We start from the raw sequence: 25,591 nt of genomic DNA, 5'->3' as shown, positions 1-25,591 counted from the left end.
ATGAGTAAGTAGTGGTAAAACCAGGTGCTAGTAGGTGGACTGCTGAAGAACAAATAATAAAAAGGATCTGAGTAACTGCATTTCCTCAAACCAATTAAGTAGGGCACATATGTGACCGAGTCAGGATGCTGGATGCAGACAGTGCATATGAAGAGGAGGCAGACAGTGCATATGAAGAGGAGACAGACAGGAACATGGCAATTTCATCACAATGGCAACAGCATGGTGCTTTTCTTGGATCTGCCATATTCAGTGATATTCTTAGCATAGCAATCTATTGTTTCACTGAGCTACCCTGTTTCTCTGAATAGATTGGGTTGGGTTTTCTCCTTTCTTCCCTGTCTGCCACAGACAAGTCAACACAACAGTGAAATTCTAGGAAAAAAAGAAAAAATTCCAGAAATGTTCATCTGAATTCTTTTACTGCCTTTAGGCTTCTTTGCTCAAGTTCTAAACAACAAATATGCTTGGTAGATGTATTCATTTTAGTAGCCGGTTCCAGCTGAATCCAGTTGAAAGCAGTCTGTTAAACCTGTAATGACAACTTCTGGCTCTTCAGATGAGAAATGAAGCATTCTGTCACTGAGTCAAGGAGAACATATCTTTTGAAATAAGTGTATGCCATAAGGACACCAAATACTGGAAATGGGCAGCAGTGAATATGCTGAAGACTGAACCCTACTTAAGTAAAATTATTATTGCAGATGTTGATCACAAACACTTTGTTAACAGTAGGAGATGGGCAAAGGGAAAAAAAAAACTTATATTTTACCACTTTCTAGCTGGATTTTTTTACAATCAGCATTCATATTTTGTCACATTGTTTACACTGTGATAGGCCTACAGAAAAAGTTTTGGAAATAAGCTTTTGGATCACTAAAGTAGCTTTAACAGTTCTCCTTTATTTAGGACACAATTTGCTGTAGGTCTCAAGGTTAACTAGTGGACTGAAGATGAATTCTTCTGTCGTGCTCAAAACCAGTGTAACATCCACGTGGCTAAAATCCATCCACTTTGTGAGCCAATTAAGTTAGCAAAAGGTAATTTCAGAATGAAAGATGAACTCCTATCCCTGTCTGTTTTTTCAAACTAGGCTATTCCTAGAGTTTTTTTCCTTTAAGCCCAGCCTATCCATAATTTCCTTTCCTGCCTCAGTCTAGAGTTTTCTTTGTTAAGGGAAGTTACCTTTAGATGACACCCGAACAGCTGCAGTCTGAGTTAGCCAACAAGAGAATCCTGGCATGATTTTACATGACAAGTTGAGGCAACAAAAAGTGATTTATTCTTATTCATTTATTTAATTTTCCATTTAGATCACCCTGGACTGGAATGCTTGACAGACTTGAATTATATGTTTAGCTTTGCTATTCTGTATCATTAGTATATGCTTGAGAGAGTACCTTATGAAGCAGATGTTCCTTAGAGAGCATCCATTACTCTGGAACATGGAAGTGTCCTATGTGTTTTTCAAACCAAAAAATCACAACAAATTGCTGCTTGGTAGAGGTAGTGTTCGAGAAGAATAGAAGAGTGAGCTCCTAAACTGTATTATCTTACATTTCCACTGTCATTCACCTCAACTAGTAATAAGGGAGCAGGATTGGATCTTGAAAGCTTCCTTTGCTGTATCACCCAACCGGATTGTGAGCAGCAAAAGCAATGAATTTTGATTTCTTACGGACTTGCATTCTTTCCTGAGGCCAGAATGAATGACTAACAGATGAATCTTGTCTGCCTTTCCCTCTGTGAGAATGCCAAGTTCTGTCTCTACCCACTGCTCGCCCACTGATTTTCAGGAACTTGTGTAAGGATATAATTTTCTTTTAGATGCTAGGCTTCTTACAAGATGAGTTTCAAACTGCCCAGCAAGCTCAGAAGTTATTCAGGGGAGGAACAGATAGACAGGCAGGGAAGCACCATGCAGAGACAAATGTTACTTTCTCTAAAACAACATAATAAACATAGGAAAAAAACCCAAACAACCAACCAAAACCCCCCTCAAAGCCCAAAGAAGCCAAACAAACAAACAAAAACAATACAAAGAGAAGCAAGACTTTCATGTGATACTTCTCAAGAATAACATTGTCTACAGCAGCATTTAAGGACTTGGATAGAAAGTCTTGCAATTCATGTAGATTGTTGAAAACACTAGAAATGGTATCTGGCCCCAGTGAAGGCAAAGGCTCAGCCAAGATAGTATATGAGCTATCAGCTTCCTTTAGCATTTTTGGTAGGATGGTGAGGAATTGCAGATCTTACTGTTGGAAATGTGTGTACACCGTTTTGAATCGCACCTACATGTAGAAGCATTCCAGATCTTCAGAGGTGCCAAAGCTTTTGCTATCTAGCCTGGAGGTTATATCTTATTACATTTCTCTCTAGAGTAAGGTCTCAGTTTAGCTTGCATATACTACACACTGATTTAGCACTTTTAAAAATACTAGGTTTTTTAAACATATTGATGTAATTACAAAACCAAATGTGCATCACTTATTCCTTTAAACCTTTCCACTAAACTGAAATACTTCAGCATTTCTACAGCCAACCATATGATCACTTTAACATTGCATATATGAGGATTACTGCAATAAATCAGATGACTTGTTGGATAGCTTTAGCTTTGCTTCTTCCTTCAAAATAAACTCTTAGTGACTTTGAAAAGGTGTCAGTATAATGCTTGCAAATGCAATGGATGCAGAAAACAGCTGTTCTATAAATACATATTTTTAAAAGGTTGCTTAAGGTAGGGACTATTGTGGTCCTGTTTCTGATTCAGCCTCTACAAGGTTTGAAATGCCTGGCTGGAGGTAGAGAAGGTAAGTAAATAAAACCACTATAGATGTATAATGCTACCATCAGAATTGATGCTGCTTATCCTTTCCACTTCTGCTACTGTAAGTACATAATCATGAGCACATTGTAGGGAATTAGACCTTTCAATTCTACTTACATAGTAGAGGAAGCTGGTATAATGTTTCCTGTCTTGCAGGACTAAAGCATTGGTTGGTGTTAATTATGTTTTCAAGGAACTGTGAGATCTGAAATAAAATAATGTTATGGGCTATTGGTCAGCTAAAGGCTGAAATAGAAAATGCCTGACTTTCTGGAGTTTCAACATCTACAGCCTTATTCAACTCAATACAAGACACCACCAGAAATTAATTGTGTTGCTTTTCACCTTTGTTATGGATGCAATGTCATCAAGAGAAGTGACTGTCTTTGGCTGGTTGTTTTTGGGTGGGTGGGTGTGGTTTTGGTTTTTTGTGGGTTTTTGTTTATTTGTTTACTTTTGTTATAAGTTGGGTAGCTGAAGAAACATCCTGAATGTGAGCCAGCAGTGTGCCCAAGTGGCCAGGAGAGCCAATGGCATCCTGGCCCGCATCAGAAACAGTGTGGCCAGTAGGACAAGGGAGGTTCTTCTTCCCCTACACTCAGCTCTGGTCAGGCTGCACCTTGAATCCTGTGTCCAGTTCTGGGCGCCTCAATTCAAGAGAGATGTTGAGATACTGAAATGTATGAAGCTGGTAAGAGGCCTGGAACACAAGCCCTATTTTAATGCCAGGCTGGATGGGGCTCTGGCCAGCCTGATCTAGGGTAGTGTGTCCCTGCCCCCGTGGCAGGGGGATTGGAACTAGATGATCCTTGTGGTCCCTTCCAACCCTGACTGATTCTATGATTCTGTGATTCATTGCTGTCTACAACTACCTGAAGGGAGGTTGTAGCCAGGTGGTGGTTGGTCTCTTCTCCCAGACAACCAGCAACAGAACAAGGACACACAGAGTCTCAAGTTGTGCCAGGGGATGTCTAGGCTGGATGTTAGAAGGAAGTTCTTCCCAGAGAGAGTGATTGGCATTGGAATGGGCTGCCCAGGGAGGTAGTGGAGTCACCATCCATGGAAGTTTTCAAGAAAAGCCTGGCTGAGGCACTTAGTGCCATGGTCTAGTTGACTGGATAAGACTGGGTGATAGGTTGGACTGGATGATCTTGGAGGTCTCTTCCAATCTGGTTGATTCTATGATTCTATGAAGTGACTGTGAGCAGGGCTACAAACAAGTACACTAGCTCAGTTAGTGTTTATTTCCTGATACCCTACTATTGCTAATTTTAAGCCATTTATATTTTTATTTTTCAAGATGTGACTCACTGAAGTATGTTTCTCAAGTGCACTGCAGCTCTGTGGTACAAACCAGAAATGGAGCATGCCTGTGTTTTCCTTCAAACTTCACCTCATAAACACTGTGCAAAGGCCCCATTTAAACACCCTAATTGAGCATTTAAATTTGCTATAGAGTTATTGTTTAATAAAGTTAAGATCTTACAGATGCCAATAAGCCAGTCTTTTTTGTGAGCAGAGCAAAATGAAATCTAGACATAGATAAATAAATGCTAACAGTTTCAAAGATTCATATGCATGGAAAACTCTGAAGGGTGTCTCAACAAATATTGTGAAAAACATTATCTAATCTATACTTATGACACTATGAGGAAGATATTTGCCTTCTCTTAGGCAGCACTTGTCACAGTGGGAGAAGTGTGCTCTTCTAGTTTTGGCTTCAATTGTATTAGGAAATTACCTGAGTATCTGGTAATACTTTGGTTTAAATGCAAAAAGCTTCAAGGTTGGGCTGTAATGTTGACAGGTCTTTGAATCACAGTGTGCTCTGATAAGGGCCTTGATGATTTAGTTTAGAATATAAAACCCTTTAACTCAGAGGCTGCTTTCTTGTTATACATTTAAAGTGTCAAAAAGAAGTATTGATCCATGACTCAAGTATTACTGCTTTTTAAATACTAGCTAGAATTTTAGACATTAAGTTATCCTCTTTGTGGAATACACTGCTCGTGTGCACACGCACAAAAAGTCCCTATGCTCCTTTGCTTGCCTCTTACTGTTTCCTGCCCTGTCCCATATTCACAGGGCAGGAAGAAAGAAAGACAAGCTTGTTCCCTTTTTGAAACCTTTTATTTGGTTTTGGTCTGGCAAGGAAGTGACTCAAACGAAAAATGTGTTGGCAAGTCCAGGGATTTGTGAAATCAGTCAGAAATCAGACAAATCACTTAAGGAATTGACTGCCGGAAATAAGCTACAAAATAATGAAGCCGCCTTATTGCTGCTTTAGCTGTGTCTCTGTACTGGAATCTTTCCATTAGATACTCATAGGAAAGACAGAATCTGAGTGCCCCTAACAAACCAATAAAATGAATGGGGTCTGTTGCACAGAAATTTACACAGAGTTGACATTTAATATGAACTATTCAGTAGACCTTAACCATGGTGCTGGAAACCCACTTTAAAAACAGTGTACCCTGTCTCCACAATACATGGTAACTATGAAACTTAAACATACATCGTAGGATAAATCCAAGATAGTTCAAAAAAAGGAAGGAAGGAAGGAAGGAAGGAAGGAAGGAAGGAAGGAAGGAAGGAAGGAAGGAAGGAAGGAAGGAAGGAAGGAAGGAAGGAAGGAAGGAAGGAAGGAAGGAAGGAAGGAAGGAGGGAGGGAGGGAGGGAAGGAAGGAAGGAAGGAAGGAAGAAAGAAAGAAAGAAAGAAAGAAAGAAAGAAAGAAAGAAAGAAAGAAAGAAAGAAAGAAAGAAAGAAAGAAAGAAAGAAAGAAAGAAAGAAAGAAAGAAAGAAAGAAAGAAAGAAAGAAAGAAAGAAAGAAAGAAAGAAAGAAAGAAAGAAAGAAAGAAAGAAAGAAAGAAAGAAAGGAAGGAGAAAGAAAGAAAGAAAGGAAGAAAGAAAGGAAAGGAAGGAAGGAAGGAAGGAGGGAGGGAGGGAGGGAAGGAAGGAAGGAAGGAAGGAAGAAAGAAAGAAAGAAAGAAAGAAAGAAAGAAAGAAAGAAAGAAAGAAAGAAAGAAAGAAAGAAAGAAAGAAAGAAAGAAAGAAAGAAAGAAAGAAAGAAAGAAAGAAAGAAAAGAAGGAGAAAGAAAGAAAGAAAGAAAGGAAGAAAGAAAGGAAAGGAAGGAAGGAAGGAAGGAAGGAAGGAAGGAAGGAAGGAAGGAAGGAAGGAAGGAAGGAAGGAAGGAAGGAAGGAAGGAAGGAAGGAAGGAAGGAAGGAAGGAAGGAAGGAAGGAAGGAAGGAAGGAAGGAAGGAAGGAAGGAAGGAAAGAAGGAAAGAAGGAAAGAAAGAAGGAAAGAAAGAAAAAGAAAGAAAGAAAGAAAGAAAGAAAGAAAGAAAGAAAGAAAGAAAGAAAGAAAGAAAGAAAGAAAGAAAGAAAGAAAGAAAGAAAGAAAGAAAGAAAGAAAGAAAGAAAGAAAGAAAGAAAGAAAGAAAGAAAGAAAGAAAAGAAAGAAAGAAGGAAGGAAGGAGAAAGAAAGAAAGAAAGAAAGAAAGAAAGAAAGAAAGAAAGAAAGAAAGAAAGAAAGAAAGAAAGAAAGAAAGAAAGAAAGAAAGAAAGAAAGAAAGAAAGAAAGAAAGAAAGAAAGAAAGAGAAAGAAAAGAAAGAAAGAAGGAAGGAAGGAAGGAGAAAGAAAGACAACTTAGTTGTAGCAGACCAAGTGTGGAGTTCAGGACTGCATGATTTCTTGATGCATTTTAGAGAGTTCATATCTCAAAATACATCACTTTTTCTTCTTTAAGGGTACCTGGTAAACGTGTCCTCCTGATAAACATTCAAGTGGAGTGTTTGTGTCAGAACATCATGTTTGAGTCTGAACATCATGAACACTCTGATATATGAGGAAATTGCTAAACACTATCACTCATGTAAAAGTAATTGTTGATATTACTAAACACCGTGTAAGCTTTGATGAGGTCCTTTCCAACCCAATGCATTCTATGATTCTATAATTCTATGATTACTGAGAGGATATACAAAATTGAGGTCTTTCTTCTCTGTCAAAAACAGCTGTAGGGTTTCTTTCCCTCTTCAGGAAAAAACTGGGTCTTGACAGCATGAGTTGGGGGAGGAGTAGAAATGGAAGCCCTACTCACTAGTTGCACCGCTTATTTATTTTAGCAACTGTCAGGTGACTGGCAGAAGTGTCAGATCTGACAGAGAAGTAACCAGGTGTTACTAGCAAGGAACACTATGTTTGCCTTGTGTGGGAGTTAAAAAGGCACTGGAATTTTTTGTTAGAGGACTTGGCTATGACCTCCATAATCAAAACTTGCCCTCTGCTCCTTACAGTTAGGTGCTGTTGTCAATCATTTTACACCCAAAGAGTGAGGGTGGTTTGTGCTGCTGTGTATAGAGCTGGGATGTCTGTGGACTTATTAGCATTCCTGAAATACCTGAGCTGAGCTGGTGTTGCAATACCACGAACTAGTGAGATTTTCATCAGCTTTCATAGCCTCTCCAGCTTGTCATTGACTCCACTTATAGTTAAGTACTTTCCATGATGTAGAACAATAAAGAAGCTGGGATGAGGCATCAGCTACAAAATAAATGGCATGGAATATCAATTGGAGCTTAAATGGAAATGGTTTATGTCAAGCTGACTTCTGTTGGCAGACATACTAGGAACAGAGAGATTTTCAACTGCTCTGTTCAGTGTACAATCCCCAGGGCTTACTGAAGAAGGTGGTTTGCACACTGCATGCAGAATCATGAAGTTCATGAAGTCGCTCACGACTGAATTAGAGGGCACTTGCCTCGCAAGTGTTCTGGCTGGTGAACAGAGATTCTTTTGCTAGCAGGAAAGGAAATGAGCCAGCTGGTAATTTGGCTCTGCAGTAAGTCTTTCCAGGAGCAACATAACTGCATTATAAAGAAGATGTTTTAGATGTGACAAGATGCTAAAACTAAATTACAGTTTGTTATATTAACTTGATTTCATCCTCTTCACTGGGCTGTTTCAAGGTGGTATTTTCAGTGAGCTTGGAAGCTGTTACAAAGTATATATTTAGATGCCTGATAGGCTTATTCATGGGAATTTAGACTTAGGAAGCTTTACTCCTCTGTTTTTATCAAAGTAGTCACAATACAGAATTATCTGTCCAAACTAGAAGAGGACCTCTCCTATGAGGACAAACTGAAAGAGTTGAGGCTGTTCAGTCTGCGGAAGAGGAGGCTCTGCGGGGACCTTATTGTGGCCTTTCAGTATCTGAAGGGGGCCTACAAAAAAGCTGGGGAAGGACTTCTCAGGATATCAGGGAGTGACAGGACATGGGGGAATGGAGCGAGCTGGAGATGGGTAGGTTCAGGATGTAAGGAGGAAGTTGTTCACCATGAGAGTGGCGAGAGCCTGGAATGGGTTGCCCAGGGAGATTGTCAAGGCCCTGACCGTGGAGATGTTTAAGGCCAGACTGGATGTGGCTCTGGCCAGCCTGATCTAGGGTAGGGCATCCCTGCCCATGGCAGGAGGGTTGGAACTAGATGATCCTTGTGGTCCCTTCCAACCCTGACTGATTCTGATTTTATGATTCTATCCCTTCACAATAGCTGAAGTGGCATACAAGAAAGCCAGGATGGGACTTTTTATAAGGGCATATGGTGATGAGAGGGAATGGACTGAAGCTTGAAGAGAGTAGATTTAGACTGGATATTAGAAAGAAGCTGTTAAGAGTAAGGGTGGTGAGGCACTAGAAGAAGTTATCCAGGGAGGCTGTGGATTTCCCCTCCATGGAGGTGTTCAGGGTTTGGTTGGGTGAGACCTTGAGCAACCTGGTCTAGTGGAATGTGTCCCTGCCCATGGCATGGGGGTTGGAATTAGGTGATCTTTAAGGTTCCTTCCAACCCAAACCACTCTATGACTATATGATAATGCGAAGAAAACAAGAAATGTACCTCAAGAAAACATTCCTCCTGTGTTCCAAGAGGCGATGGGCTGGCTCATTAGACTTTGTCTATCTGGGATGTGCTAGGGTGCAAATCTGCTAACTTAAAGCAGCAGTGTTACATTGTTCACCCATATCTTTGTGTAATACCTGCCAAACTGATTATGGTGTTTTTGGGAGTGTGTGGTATTTGTTTAATTTTTTTTCTGATGATGAATTTCTAGATGAGCAGATGCATGAATTACTTGACTTCTGTGAGCAGAAGGGACCAGAAGCAGGGAAAAGGAAGCTTTCCCTTTGTCTAGATGGGAATGGAAGTAGTACAACTGTGTAAAAGTCCTCCTTTTTCCAATTTTATGCACCTTACACAAGCTCAGACATATATCTGGCTGTTCTAGTGGCTATAGAGGAGAAAAGGCCCTCAAATTTGATTTCTCTCCCTTATGGGTTTTCAGGGAAATCATCCTTCTCTTTGTTTTCTGATTGGCTGTGCATTTGGCTGGATAGAAATATTATAGAAAGCAATTTACAAGCATAGCTCTAAAGAAGAAGGTGTTAGTTTTTTTATTTTAAACATGTAACAAAGCACTGTTGATAGAGAATACTGAGTAGACCTTGCAGTATTATTGTAGTCTTCACCCTGAAACCACCTCAAACACTGACAGGAGGCTTGCCTAAACTGCAGTCCTATCCATAAACACAACCTTCCACAGAAGCATATGGTGGTTCTTTATGTGATGGTCTGTCAGGGCACAGATTGAAACTGGATACCTTGTCATTTGCTGTCAGAAACACTCCATGGCATGGATCAAGCTTGCTTTGCTCAAATGGGAACAGTTTTCCAGTGCCTTCACAGGCACAGGCTTGACACCAAGCTGGGGGCACATGTTGTTGAGTCCAGGGCAGAAGGGCTCTGCAGCGGGACCTCGACCACCTGGACAGATGGGCAGAGTCCAACGGGAAGGCATTCAATAGCTGCACTTTGGCCACAACAACCCCATGCAGAGATACAGGCTGGGGTCGGAGTGGCTGGAGAGCAGCCAGACAGAGAGGGATCTGGGGGTACTGATTGATACCCGCCTGAACATGAGCCAGCAGTGTGCCCAGGTGGCCAAGACAGCCAGTGGCATCCTGGCCTGCATCAAGAATGGTGTGGCCAGCAGGAGAGGGAGGTCATTCTGCCCCTGTACTCTGCACTGGTTAGACCACACCTTGAGTACTGTGTTCAGTTCTGGGCCCCCCAGTTTAGGAGGGACATTGAGATGCTTGAGCGTGTCCAGAGAAGGGCGACGAGGCTGGTGAGAGGCCTCAAGCACAGGCCCTACGAGCAGAGGCTGAGGGAGCTGGGATTGGTAAGCCTGGAGAGGAGGAGGCTCAGGGGAGACCTTGTTACTGTCTACAACTACCTGAGGGGAGGTTGTAGCCAGGAGGAGGTTGCTCTCTTCTCTCAGGTGGCCAGCACCAGAACGAGAGGACACAGCCTCAGGCTGCGCCAGGGGAGATTTAGGCTGGAGGTGAGGAGAAAGTTCTTCACTGAGAGAGTCACTGGACACTGGAATGGGCTGCCCGGGGAGATGGTGGAGTCGCCGTCCCTGGGGCTGTTCAAGGCAAGATTGGACGTGGCACTTGGTGCCATGGTCTAGCCTTGAGCTCTGTGGTAAAGGGTTGGACTTGATGATCTGTGAGGTCTCTTCCAACCTTGGTGATACTGTGATACTGCCTTTCCACAGTTTAGTGGGACAGAATTTATGGAAAGCTTAAATTTACCACTAGGTGCCCAATAGACCTTTGCTGCCCTTTCACAGAGTGTGATTCACTCAAAGAAGAAAGTACTGTGTGCTGGTGTGAGCAGTGATTACTGTGCACCTTGGTTTTGAATATTCCATGTTCAGCACTGCTACATATTCTGAATGGAATTTCCCTCTCTTAAAAGCAACAAAGATGCATTTTTTTTTTTCCTATGCATGTCACAACTGGAAAAAAAAAAAGGCTTACTGATCCCTAAAATTATAAACTACATGTCAGTTGATGATCATAGAGTGGTAGGGGTTGGATGTGACCTCTGTAGATCATCAGGTCCAACCCCCCATCTAAAGCTGGTTCACATAGATAAGGTTGCACAGGACTGCACCCAAGCAGGTTTTGAATGTCTCCAGAGAAGGAGACTGCACAACCTCTGGGAAGCCTGTCCCAGGTGCTCTGGTACCCTCACAGGGAAAAAGTTTCTCCTTAAATTCAAGTGAAACTTCCTGTGTTCTGTTTTGCACCCATTGCCCCTTGTTGTATCACTGGCCACCACTGAAAAGAGTCCAGCCCTATCCCCGTGACCTTTGGATATTTATATGCTTTTATAAGACCTCCTTTCACTCTTCTAGGTTAAAATGTACCAGGTCTCCCAGTCTCTCATAAGACAGTTGCTCCAGTTCCCTAATCATCTCTGTGGCCCTCTGTTGGACATTCTCCAATACTTCCCTGTTTCTCTTGAACTGGGAGTTTGAACTGCTCATGCAGTTTTCTTTAGTTCAGGACAAACATTTCACAGGACTTCCATTCTGCTTTGCTCCTTTTTCATTGAAGTTCTTTAATATAAAGATCTAAACTTAAGAATGGGGTTTTTTTATTCCATGTTGTCTTTACTCTCATTTACTACCTTTGCTTGTCTTTACTCTCATTTACTACCTTTCACTCCTCAAATCAGTGCTGTTGAAATAAGCAACATCCAAAACAGTCACAGTAAAATATACAGGAAAATGAAGGCACTGATTTAACTCTCTGAATTTGAATTCAAATGAGGTACTGATGCACCTCTTCTTGCTGTTTTTTTGTTTGTTTTCTAAAGTTGATCTCTTCTCCCAGGCAACCAGTGACAGAACAAGAGGACACAGCCTCAAACTGCACCAGGGCAGGTTTAGGCTGGACATTAGGAAGAAATTCTTCCCAGAGACAGTGATTGGCCATTGGAATGGGCTGCTCGTGGAGGTGGTGGAGTCATTATCCCTGAAGGTGTTTAAAGGAGAAGAAAAAGATTTCTTCAAATTTCATTGACTTGTATAAGTTGCAAGTTGTAGATACTTCCCAGATTTACACAAATTAGTTATAGAACTATTTCTATTTCTCTTCTGGGTGCTTTAAATACCTTCAAGAACAGTTGCATTTAAAGAGAAGGTTACTTTGCTGGCAAAGCGATTCTGTCAGTGACAGTATTAGAACAAATGGAGGCTGAAGCAGTTTAGGGGAAAGAATACTCTAACTGTGCCCTTACATTTGTAATCTGTATTAATATGTCAAAACAAAGGACACATCCAAGAATATTTCTGTCCCTTCAAAGAGACAGAATTACAACTGAATTCTTTCACAATTTTTGTTTTCTTTTTGGCCAGTCTTTTGAGTTAGGTAATGGAAACGTAATCCTTTGCTGATGCAAACTGTTTTGCAAGACCAACAACTTAAATGTTCCCCTGCTCAAATTTGAAGAACAAAAAAAGATATTTAATATCTGTTGTTCTTCTAGGAAAGCACTCCCAAATGCTCTGGTTAAGCCCCTTCAAGGCAAAGATAAACTTCTAGTTCACAAATGGTATTTAGCAGGAACTATAGTACAGTGTTTCCATCAAGGTAGCAGACTTGGACTGTTCGAGGGGTACATAACTCAATCTGTCGAGGTTAACACTTAGCACTTCACAAACCACACTTAAATTCCTGTCTTGACCTGACTCTTTAGATGTCTAGAAACACCCAGGCCATATTTGGTCTGTGGTTCCTTATGACTCACAGCTTTTGCAGGAACTGCAGGGGAATCTTTGCAAGCACATGAGGATTTTATGATGCTGAGCTTGCACACAGCTTATGAATGGGAATAAATCTTTTCCCACAACAGTTCTTTCAGTAACAGAACTGTTTGGAATGAGTTTGGTGTGGGCTACTGTGTCTATAGCATGACTGTACTTGCTGTGTGTGAGTATTGTGCCTATATGTGGATACTGTCCTGAATACATCCATACATCACAGAAGGTTAGTTCTGTGTTCAGTAACTGCTGCATCAAGAAGATCTAAGTATGATTCTACTTTTTTTTTTCCCCCCAGGCATCTTTCTTATGTTCACTCATCTAAAGAGACAAAACACTAGTGACATGGTACATGGTGAACTTTTCATTGCAAGATTCTTCATTGCTAGACCTCTTTCAGCAGTCCTTCTAACCTGATCTGAGACAGTCAAAATTTGGCTTTAACAGATCCTCTTCCTGAAGTTCATACTGAATAATTATTATATTAAAAATGTTGAAAGGTAGCTAAGCACTTTTTACGTGCATTCTTCCCATCTGGCACACAATGAACAGTAAACAAAATGAGGCTACTAGACTGTTCTACATTTTTCTGCTTCAGATTTCTATACTGAGAATGACTAGGGGACTTGAGCATCTCCTCTATGAAGAGACTGAGAAATCTGGGGCTGTTTAGTCTGGACAAGAGAGAATTGAGAGGGGAGCTAATCACTGCTGTCTACAACTACCTGAAGGGAGGTTGTAGCCAGGTGGGGGTTGGTCTCTTCTCCCAGGCAACCAGCAACAGAACAAGGGGACACAGTCTCAAGTTGTGCTGGGGGAAGTGTAGGCTGGATGTTAGGAGGAAGTTCTTCCCAGAGAGAGTGATTGGCATTGGAATGGGCTGCCCAGGGAGGTGGTGGAGGCACCGTCCCTGGAGATGTTCAAGGAAAGACTGGATGAGGCTCTTAGTGCCATGGTCTAGTTGACTGGATAGGGCTGGGGAATAGGTTGGACTGGATGATCTTGGAGGTCTCTTCCAACCTGGTTGATTCTATGATTCTATGATTCTATGAAGGCGATGGAGCACTGGTAGAGGCTGCCCAGAGAGGTTGTGCAGCCTCCTTCTCTGGAGATTTTCAAAACCTGCCTGGATGCATTCCTGTGTGAACTGCCCTAGGGGATCCTGCCTTGGCAGGGAGGTGGGACTCGATGATCACTGGAGGTCCCTTCCAACCTCTAAAGTTCTGTGAATATCTTGTTCTAGGAATATCTGTACCTAGCTGAGTGTCCCCTTTGGATTCCTGAAAGGCCCTGGCACCAAGGAAAAAGAAGAATTCTTGAAAGGAAGAGGAAATAAGAGACAATAAATACTTGTCTGAACAGAGTGAGGAAAATCCTCCCTAATAGAGTATGCTAGGATGTATTCAAAGGAAATGCTGGAATCTCCCCTCTTAAGGGACTTCAAAACCTAAGTACTAGAAAATGTATTGCAGGGAACAATACTGCATTGGCAGGAAAATTGGATGGATGATCTAATTATTTTCCATCTTTAACTTGTCTACATCTATGAATAATCCAAATCTTGCTAGCTGCACTTTTTCTTAGTAATTTCCAAAATATTGTTGGGAATGGCTTCTTTTGAAAGAAGTAATAACTGTTGTAATTCATCAGTCCTGAGACTCAACAAGTTCTGAACTTTTCTATACCGTGTTCTTTCCAAAATTGTGACATGCTAGGAGTAGAGCTAAGCTCAGGCAACTGTTAAAATAGTTGCAGCTGGTTTCTGCAATGTATGTCTGCAGCTTTTTGAGGGCAGTCATACTGAAGTTTCTAGTGGCTTGGTATTACTCATTTTCTGCAAGTAAACTCGTGGAGTTTGAATAATAATCTTTAAAAAGCCTTGATGCAAATTGCTTCATTCTCTTGCTATCATAGATTTTTCCTGGTATATAATGACAAGTATCTCAGTATCACTATGGATGTGAGTTAGTGTGAGCATAGTTTGTGAAAGGCAAGCACACACCACCTGTGTCTTCAGCAGCCTTGGTAGCATGGATTCATTGCAGAAGGGAAAAGAAAAACAGAAGGCATTTTTTGCAGAATTGTAGATTTTATGGGGTTTGTGTTGTGCTGTTCACCTATAAGGTTTAAGATTTTTTTTTTCCCACTTGTTCAAAGAGCTTTCAGGTTCTCCATCTCTTTATTCCTACCGTCCAAATACAGCATTGTTCATATATGGTTTCTATACGACTATTGATTTTACTTGAATGTTTATTTGTGCCTTTCTCCCAAAATATGAGGATCTGTACACTTGTATAAATAACAATACATGGTTTAGCAAATCAAAGGTGAACTATCAGCAGACACTTAATTTTGTCCCAGTGTGGCAGGTATAACATAAAAGACTGACTTTAAGTACAGTTACCAGACTGTATTACCTGTAGCTGCTTTAAATCAGCTCCACAGGACACATGAACAGATCAGGTAAGCAATGTGAATGTTTCTTACGGTTCAGTGTCAAGATTGTAAATTCTCTAAGAAGGAATTTGTATAACTCTATCCTTGAGTTCAATGAATATTGATAAGCAGTCTTCAGCATGCCATTACTTCACAAACAGTAATCAGTTCATCGTTCTAATTCCTCTGCTAAGGAGTCTCTCAGTGTGTTTTCACAAACAGGAATTGAGGCACACAAATAAGACTCAGACTTTTATAAGGAGTGGGTGGCTGGACTCCTGTTCAGTGGAAATACTCAAAGTTATGTGCCTGAATAATGTGGGTACAAATCCTGCATTCAAGTCTTGCACTGTGTGTTCTTCTTGACACACGTGCTAACTTAACCCCAGAAACATCTTGCTTAGTAAGTCAGTAAGATAGTGCAGTCTAAAAGCAAAATGTCAATGTTAACTTTCATTTAGAAGCAATACTGAGGAACCAAATCTAAGTATCTACCTGTAAAGGAGGACTCACTTTGAAATCCAAGATATTACAATGACTTGTCTGTGATAGACTTTCAAGGCTGCAATTAATGCTGAGAGCCAGTTTGCTTTCACTAAACTCATAAAACTGCCAATCCCTTTGTGGGGAACTTGAGTTAGTCATCACAATGAGAAATAAAATTTTTGAACTGTCCATACTAGAATTCATGGAGTAATTTGAGAAAACAAACATTCATTTAGCTCCTGCTCCAGTGAAACTATTATGATGCACTCAAAATAGGAGCATTCAGCACTTACACAGTATGGTCTTAATCAAGACAAATTTACTGTGAGCCAGGGGTCACCAAAAATGGAACAGGAAGCTTGCAGCTCTCCTTCTGAGCTTGGGTAAACCTTCCCAGCAGTTTTGTATGTCATAGCAACATCTAAATGAAAAATCAGTCAAATTTTAATTTGCCTGTAAGCAGCTGTCCCATATGCCATTAATGATTTGTGACTCATTTAGATCTTTTAAAATAAAGTTGTTTTAATTAGATGTAGCTGGGGAAAATTGTTTCAAGGACTAAACCAATTAATAGTTGAAAATATGTGAAAAAAGTTATAATTAATCTTTTAGACTCGGTGCTAGTAAAGTCACCCCTGAAAGAGCTTCCTAGAGGACATAAAACTGCTGAGTTGGTTTCAACTCAGTTTAACATTTGTCTAAATCACAGAATTTTTTCTAAGAATCTTGGCTCTATTTTTTGCTTGGCTATTTGAACAGTTCTTTGGGTTTTGGAAGATTCTTCTTTTGAATTGGAAATATTTTCAGCCTTTAAAGAATTCCTGCAACTTTTGTGCAGCGGAGGTTTAACTATCTTGAATCATTCCAGTAAGAAAAACACACCTCTGTTTCTTCTCTACATATCCAAAATTTAAAATCTGCTCCTAGCCACTACAAAAGGAAAATGGTATTAGAGAAAGGCGTTCAGTTGTTTGGGTGGTTTTTGGTTGGTTGGTTTTGTTTGTTTGTTTTTTATGTTAGTTTTGGTTGTCGGTTTGGATTTGTTTTGTTATTTTTAAGTAGCTATTATTTTGAGTACTGCACCTCTAAATTTAGGCACCTAATGAGAGGGAGTGTTCCTTTTTTTCAAATAATGTTTTTTGTTACTGTTGAGGCTAGCCTCATTCTACAAAGTGGGAGAGTGGAATTCTTCAGCCTGTTTCAAGCTATGTGCTTGAATCTCTAAGCATTTTGACAGTCTTATATACTTTCTCCCTGCCCGTGAAAAACCACAAATTTCCTACCAAGGATGCGATTTCAAGTTCACTGAGCTGAGAGACTTTATTTGAATACAGATAAAGCACTTAAATTTTTTATTTACCCTTCCTTGAAATGTGCCTGTGATTACTAAAACAAGGGGCTTGTTATGTACACACATAAAATATTTAATAGAAAGGAACTAGTTCTCCAGCTTTGAATAAAAGACTGCGCAGAGAAACTTTGCCAGATGAGAGCAGATCGTTAAGTGCTTTATGAGAAATGTCTTGGCCTATTCTAGTGACTGATGGAACTTGCTTTCCACTTCAGTGAGGCCAACATTTCACAGTTGGATGATGCCCTAGAGATTATCAAGAACACTAAGAAAAATTTCCCATCATCTCTGATTAACTACCCAGAGTAACAAATGTTCCCCCGGGCAACTTTGTCTCAGCTATAGATAAGCACTGCTATGTGAATTTTAATGAAGTGCAAACTCTGCAACAAGCAGGATGAGTTTATCATTGCAACCATCTTGCTTTATAGTCACTGCTATACAAGCTATGTACCATGTTCTATCTATCTAAATAAATAAATTAAAAAATATATATACATATACACACTATATATATATATATATATATATACACACACACACACACACACATATATACTTAGCCAGCAGTGTGCTCAGGTGGCCAAAAAAACAACAGCATCCTGGTCTGGATCACCAATAGCGTGGTCAACAGGAATTGGGAAGTGATTGTGTCCCTGTACACAGCACTGATAAGGTCACACCTCACATAATGGGTTTAGAAGGTCATTTTGGTTCTGGAGCATGGCCAGAGGGAGGCAACAAAGCTGGTTAAGGGTCTAGAGAACAAGTCTTATGAGGGGCAGCTAAGGGAACTAGGGTTGCTCAGTCTGGAGAAGAGGAAGCTGAGAGGAGACCTCATCACTCTCTACAACTCTCTGAAACCAGGCTGTGGTGAGGTGGGGGTCAGTCTCTTCTTCCTAGTGATAAAGGGATAAAATAATGGAAAATAGCCTGAATTTGTGATAGGGCACGTTTAGATTGGATATTAGGGAAAATTTCTCCAATGAAAGAGTGGTCAGGCACTGGAATAAGTTGCTCAGGGAGGTGGTAGAGTCACTGTCCTGTTCAAGAAATGTGTGGACATGGCACTTCAGGACAAGGATTGTGCTGAGTAAATTTACTGGTGGTGGATATGAAACAAGGAGTCGAATTGATCAAGCAGAGGACGCGCATCAGAACTGCTCACTTTCCATCATAGGAGTGCATATATATGTGTTAGTACATGGAAGCCTATACAGTGCAGTTACAGCCTAGGTTCTTTCAGGTATTCATATCTCATCTGAGCCTACAGTGACCCCATAAGTTTAGGAAAAAATGGTCATGTTTTTCCATAGTCAGTGTGGAAAGACTTCTCATAGAATGTTAGTTCACTGCATTACAAAGAACTCAAACATCTAGCACCATGTGTTCTTGCTGGCAGCCTTGTAACATAAAGCTAGAATAATAGTCATTGCTCTCTAACACTGTAGTGCTAAGAACTCCAGTTACTGAATCAAGTGTATTTTAGGGTAGGGAGGATAAAATGAACACAGAAACATCCTAAAAGGGTTTAGTAGAAATTAATTTCATGTATCAGTTATTTGTAGAGGCATTCAGGGCACTGTACTAGCATGAGTGTGGAATGTTTCCATAAAAAAACCCAGAAAGACATCTCCAATCCATTCTGTAACATGAAGAGTGATTTTGTCTTCATTTCTTTTAATAGAAACCCCACACCTCTTTTTTATTTATAATTAGCTATCTATTTTCTTTGACATTAGTAAGTACTTTAAATGCATTATCCAGTAGGAAGATGCCAATAGAAATTAAAAAAAAAAGAGATTACTCTTTTGTTGTTGTAATTATGATAGAATATGTAATTAACTCATGAATATCATGACCACATCTGATTAGAACATTGAAAATAATTCCTAAATTCAGATCTTTCGGTAGATTTGGGATACAAGTCCTTCTTCAGTTGGTTAAAAAAGCCAAACATTTGCTTTCTAAACATATCTTTCCTTAATTATATTCTCATAACAGAAGGGGAAAAAGGTATTTGTTTAACTACAGAAATTAAAACTCATTTGGGTTGTATTTTTGGTTTGCTAATTCATGCTTTTCAGTGTCCTCCTCCTTTCCATTCCTAAGCTGAAGAACTGCTTTTCTTCAAACTGATGTGGAGGCTGTATATGTTTTGAGCTGCAATAATAGAGAGACAAGTGCCTCTTAAAATCTGCATCAATATCATAGAATCATAGAATAGAATGGTTTAGGTTGGAAGTGACCTCAAGGATCATCCAGTTACAACCCCCTGCTATAGGCAGGTACACCTCCCACTAGAACAGGTTGCTCAAGGCCTCATCCAGCCTGGCCTTGAACACCTCCAGGGAAGAAGAATCTACAACCTCCCTGGGAAATCTGTTCCAGTGTCTCACCACCCTTGCTGTAAAGAACTTCTTCCTAACATCTAGTTTAAATCTCCCCTCTGCCAGTTTAAACCCAGTAATTACTCCAGGTGGGGTCTGCCAAGAGCAGAGTAAAGGGGGAGAATCCCCTCCCTTGCCCTGCTGGCCACACTTCTCTTGTTGCAGCCCAGCACACAGTTGCTGTCTGAGCTGCATACACACACTGCCAGCTCATGTTTGAGCTTTTCAATCAACTCAGACCCCCAGGTCCTTTTCCTCAAGGCTGCTCTCCAGCCACTCAGCCTGTGCTTGGGATTGCACCGACCCAAGTGCAGGACCTTGCATTTGGCCTTGTTGAATGTCATGAGTTTGGCCTGAGCCCACCTCTGCAGCCTGTCCAGGTCCCTCTGGATTAGCATCCCTGGGTGCCTCCTCTGTGTGGAGGGAAGCATGTTTTTTCTCATTTTATAGATAGGTAAACAAAGAAGTGGAGAAGCTACATAATCACAAAACCAGACAGACGATCCCTGATATTTGAGATGAAAAGGCAGAAAGGGGTGGTGGTTTGGGTTTTTTTTTTGGGTAGTTTGAGGGGGTTTTGCCTTTTTTTTTTTTAAAGGCCAGAAAACCTCCCAGAATTACTACTGAGTTTATCCTGGGAAAAGATCTGATGATTCACAAGTGTCTCTTGAGCTGCCAGTCTTTTCACTTTGCTTGCTGTGCATGTAGTGCTGCCCATCACCTGTTGTTAATTATAACATCCTATAAATCTAACGTTAGAAGACTAGCAGCGGGACATGGTGCATGCACTGGCTTAATGAACACTCTAGGAACAAAATAATTTTTCAAGAGCTTATTCCTGGATGAGCTTCTATGAATCTGGCATTGTCATGAACTGATATTTCTATTAAGAAAAATACTATTGGATGCCTTTAAACAAACAAGGTCCTGGCTTTATACAACCGTTGCGGTTTGAAACACCCTATGAGAAAAATACTATGATGGGAAGCTATCATTTAATAAATCAAAATAGCTTGCTTGGTAATAAATATTTTTCTTAGAAACCACAATATTCTCTTTCCTACAGCTCGTATGACTTCCCAGTTCCTGCCTTTCTTGACATTACTGGAGTAACAAAGGAACGTGGGAAACAACTCAATATGGTGGAATCATTCAGTTCAGTTGTGCCTACACTGCTGTTAGAACAACTTAACAATGTGTGACTTCAGGCACGGGTGACCAGATTCTTCCCTTTTTCTGGTAGCCACCATTTGGCTGAATGGAACAGTACTACCTTTTTGAGATGAGGAAAACTCATAGGTTTGACTAAATGACCTTGACTTCATTTCAGCTTTATGTTGTACAAAGGGATAAGCAATAATTCCATCTCACAGGCAAGAAACTATTTCTCATACTGTATGAAATCTGAGCATAAAAAAAACCCTAGGAAACAAAGTGTAAAAAAATTAGACACATCATTGCTATTGACTCTGCATTTTGTGTTGGCTGCTCTTCAGATAACTTCCACTTGCATCGATAAACTTGCCTTTGTAGTTAGAAATGAAAAGAAAGCAAATACTAAGTAAAAAAATTAAATAACAGTTCGAAGCAACACACAAAACTTTGTATTCTGCTGTCACTGACAGCAGTTTAAATCCAAATTGGGTCTAGACTACCTAAAGGGACATTGTAGCCAGGTGGGGGGTGGCCTCTTCTCCCAGGCAACCAGCAATAGAACAAGAGGACACAGTCTCAAGTTGTGCCAGGGAAAGTATAGACTGGATGTTAGGAGGAAGTTCTTGCCAGAGAGAGTGATTGGCATTGGAATGGGCTGCCCAGGGAGGTGGTGGAGGCACCATCCCTGGAGATGTTCAAGAAAAGCCTGGATGAGGCACTTGGTGCCATGGTCTAGTTGACTGGATAGGGCTGGGTGCTAGGTTGGACTGGATGATCTTGGAGGTCTCTTCCAACCTGGTTGATTCTATGATTCTATGATTCTAGACACAACTCCTGTGCACATAAATAAGACACACGCACGTAAATAAAATCTATATGAAATATATTGTTGCCCATACACAGATTTATTCTCATGCTTGCTGCCATAAAACATCGAATTGACTGGGCTCTATCTATTGACATAACCAAAGACTGTGAGTTCCTCCAAAACATTTAGTGACACTTTGCTAAAACATATATATTCACTTGCATGGTTGCATGTACTCATATACGAAACCATACACAAGTTTCACTTAAAGAATACAAGGAATAAATCCTTCTCCTCTAAATAATACCACTCAGTACAAAGTCCTTCAAGATTTCTAATGTCTGCTAAGAAAGTAATAAAAATTGTATAAAATTCTGGAGATTCAGCTGGTTTTACTGGGATCCCTTTCACAACACACTTCTCATGTAAAGTATTCTTTCATTTATTTGTTCCACAACTATTCAGTATTCCACTGCAAGAAGCTTTGTGTTCTTGGGTGAGAGATTCTTTTTAGAACGAAGTGCAATGTGGGTACGAATATATTTATATAGTTTCAATGACTTTTTGGCTCTCCTTGCTAGTAAAAATATGGTTTTGATTATCCTTACAACCATCCAGCCCGCTTTAGGAAAGTTGAGCTCTATCACTTTTTACTATCCACATGACATACTGTGCACTCTAGCTGAGATCCAAGGTACTGTACAGTGGACTTGCATCAAAAGAGAAACTGTTGCAACAAACCTTGATTGGAAGCTGAAATGTAACTTGAGGAATATTAATAACAGAAAAGTATTGAAAACAGAGTCCTGGTTTTAGGCAAACGATTTCTCAGTGGTTCAAAATTGCAGTTTAGGAGACAGATAGGACAAAAATTGCTGAAAGTATACAGGAAATATTATGAATCCTTGGAAAAAAAGAATAAATTGGAGTAATGTTTGTTTAACAGGCAGGCTTTAAATTACCTCAAAGAATTATGTGCCACGTTGGTTACTGCCTCGCAATAAAATTCCATTGCTTTGAAAGCAAATGTGGAGCCTGAGGCAGCTAAAAGATATACAAGAATATACCTATCCTCTAACTGATCTTCCTGTGCACCTATCTATGGTTTTGCTTTGTTTTTCTTTTCCTCTTGTCTGCAGTGGTTGTTATATAACCTACTGAAATCTGATTTAAACCAAGATAGGCATTTCTAGAAGACTTTTTTTTTCTTTAATAGGGTAGAAAAGGAAGCTGCAAAGTGAAACAGCAGCTTCTTTAAAGTTTGCATTAATATACTGTGAAAGGCATGCAATTCTTTTAGGGCAATGGACAAAAACCTAACAGTATCTTGCTTACTGACAGTCTGATACATTAAAGAGTGAAAACTAGAAACTTGAAATATTTTAGTTTTAAAGTTAACCTGCTGCTCCACATCTTTATGGCTCGGTGGCTGGACTCAGAGCCACCTTTTCTTTCTCTTTCTTTCTTTCTTACACCAATTCTGCAAGTAAGTGGTTTCCCACCTGCATCCAAGTATTGTAACATGCTATGACTATATCAGGTCTGCACTGGGTAAAGTTCTGCTCTTGAGGAAAGGTGTGGCACTATTAACCAGTGACAGGTAGGCTTTCATAAATGCAGTTTTTCATGCTGTGTGAATAATATTTATGAAATAACCCACTGTACTGGACTCCCATCCCACTAAGTTTGTGCCTGAAAAGCAGTTGATGTCCTTGGCAAAGCCTTCCTCCATGGAATAATACCCTTACATATTCTGGCTTAGCAGATGAAGTTCTCTCCTCATCTCTGGCTTGGAGCTTGTATTGTCATGGAGTTTCTATGCTGCCTGACAAATTAAGATTTTTGACATGATCCTCTTCAATGCCAGTAATTTTCCCCAGGAAATGAATCTTTGAAACTCTTGTTAATTGCACTATTTTGGCATTAGATGTTTTCACTAGTTATGCTCTCTCTCCTCGATGACTTTAGCTTTTAATGCCAGTGCAGCAAAGAATATAGTCTCTGACATAGCCATAATGGTTGTACAGTAGTCTTTTAACAGGCTCTGAATCTAGGCTGTTGCCTCTGTCATGGTGCTTTTCCCTCTATGAAGAAAAATAAGCTGACACTCACAGTTCTTTCTAAAACTCACTTCAGTGTGGTCATCTTAATGCATTCTTGCTAAATATATATTAATAAATGGGGCCTGAATCTCCATGCCTGGTAGCAAAAGGATTAGTTCTCACGTCTTCCACATCAACTAACGCTGTGTGTATAATGTTCTACCCAGAAATGTTTTTACTGGCAGGGAATAGAGGGTGGGAAGGCATCTTTTTTTTTTCATTCTTTTAAAACAACTGAATTGTTAGGAAGAAAATTACCTCAGCTTAATAGAAGAGTATTTCACTGTACTGGTTCTGATATCCAGACTCAACATCCAGTAATGAAGATATCATAACAGCGCTGAGTATCAAATCTGAAGAATTCTGACAATCTGTGGTTTCTTTTTTTTTCTAGAAAGAGAAGGGAAGAATATAGGTATGTTAATACTCTTCCAAATATGCAGGGCAGCAGATTTTTTTTTTTTACTGTACTTGAATAAATAAGCTACATGAAATTTATTTTATTTTCCTCTTTTAACTGTTTTTTTTTCCCAGAATCAAATGTTAACACATTAAATAAACATGAAATGGCACAGGAAAACTGTTAAAACCTGTTGCTCAGGTTACAAAGGCACCATGAAAGGCTTACATTTTGTTTTATTTTTATGAGTAACATTGTCTGCATTCTCACATTATGCTTATGTTAGCTCTAGAATTCACAGTAAACTGATTTTTCCCCCCTCTTTGGACTACTTCATTTATTAGAGTATTTATTTCTGCTTGTACAAAACTAATTTTTATCTCCTCAACAGCAGTCAGTTTAAAGCTTGCTCAGAGTTTTAAACAAATAAAAGCTGTAATGGTGAGAGAGAAAACAGAAACATTTCACTGTACAGTGAAAACTCTTTGGTTTAGCATAAAATATCAGCTAACAACAAAGTGCATCAACGAAAGCCTAAAATCTAAGTAGTTTCCCCCCTGCTTCATAAATAAGTCAACGGCTTTGAAATTTGCACTGCTCTCTCATGAAAACATTTTTCCACTCTGCCTTTTCCAAAAATCAAGAGTTCAAAGCAAAACAGCTACATGTTAGAAAAGAACAAATTTGCCATGACACTTAAAGACATGAGTCAGTGTATTCAGCTTTCTTGAGGGAGGAAAGAGTTATGTTTGCTGTTAAGGCAAGCTTTGCAGTACAGAAGTTTTGTTTTAATAGTTTTATGTATATTGTTAAAATTATTTATCCACACAGATGTTCTGTCTTATGGTACAGTTAAGGGTGTAACTCATGCCTTTTTATCACTGATATATATATATATATATGTATCATATATATTATTTATAACTAAAGTGTGCAACTTTTCTCCTCAGAAAGCAAAGCATTAACATCCTACATTATACAAATGAAGAAATGCAATCATGGACATTAAGACACAGAGTTCAGTATTATTTAGGATACTTGTGGCAGTGTGGAAACCTCTGCTGATCCTTTTTGCACTGAAGAGTGCTACTGTTGTTCATGGGAACGGTGCAAGCAAGATGAGCAGCATGTATGCCAAGGGCAGAGACAAAATGAGATGGCTTTGGGCTGTTGTGGGTAAACCAACTTCCATCTCGAATAAAAAGCATGTGATTTTGTGCCCTCTTAAATGTGAGGTGTAGAACACAAAATATTAAGCAGCTGAACTGCTCCATGTAGTTTTTAAAGCTGTCTAGGAAACTTGGAACACCATTTCCATTTATTTGGAACAAGTGGCTGACTCATTTGTCTGCCTTGAAAAACCTCTGCTTCTGTTGCTCAATGAAACAAAATGGATATTCTGAAAGCAATTCCTCTTGTACAACAGGAAAGAAGTGCAGAAAGTCACAGAGTTCCTATGGATATTGAGTCTGGCTATCCCTGAACATATGGTCTAACAGGAATACCTCTATTAGGTACAGCAATAGCAAAAGTCTTGCTCTTTGTGGAAACAAATCTGGGGTAGGTAGATCAAAGATCTGCTTTAGATCTGGACCTTTGACACAATGTCATATTCAGTACAGTAGAACCAATATCAGACCATGGAAAAAGCTGACATCTGCAACTATGTCCAGCAGCTTAGGCACATCATTAGGATTCAATTTCCCCTTCTTAATATGTAAAGATGTATTAGGACATTCCCTAAGAGCAGTGGGAAACTTAACCCCCCCCCTTCAATTATTTTAACAAATACAGATTAGACATGAGGTATTGTATTTTTTATAGATGCCTCTCTCTTTCTGTTGCTTCTGTAAGATGACACCTGCAAGGACCTTACATGATAGTTACCTATAGTCATAGATTCTCTTTAGCCTTTTTTAAATCCTGTTATTTCAGAGAGGGACACCAAGAGGTTGTA

The 25,591-nt window shown here is 39.8% G+C and overlaps 1 protein-coding gene across 1 annotated transcript in view; it reads right to left on the bottom strand.

Moving 5' to 3' along the window:
- The window catches only part of COL8A1 (collagen type VIII alpha 1 chain), a 108,654-nt gene extending 85,075 nt beyond the window's left edge, over positions 1-23,579 (bottom strand). The window contains exon 1 of the mRNA XM_064143206.1: positions 23,493-23,579. The gene's annotated coding sequence lies outside the window, so the exon portion shown is untranslated. The remainder of the gene's footprint in view (positions 1-23,492) is intronic.
- Between the last annotated feature and the right edge of the window lie 2,012 nt (positions 23,580-25,591).

Source organism: Pogoniulus pusillus, chromosome 5, assembly GCF_015220805.1.
Source record: "Pogoniulus pusillus isolate bPogPus1 chromosome 5, bPogPus1.pri, whole genome shotgun sequence".
In the NCBI taxonomy this organism is placed as follows: Eukaryota; Metazoa; Chordata; class Aves; order Piciformes; family Lybiidae; genus Pogoniulus; species Pogoniulus pusillus.
Note: the sequence above shows the minus strand (reverse complement) of the source record. Positions and strands in the feature narration are given on the sequence as shown.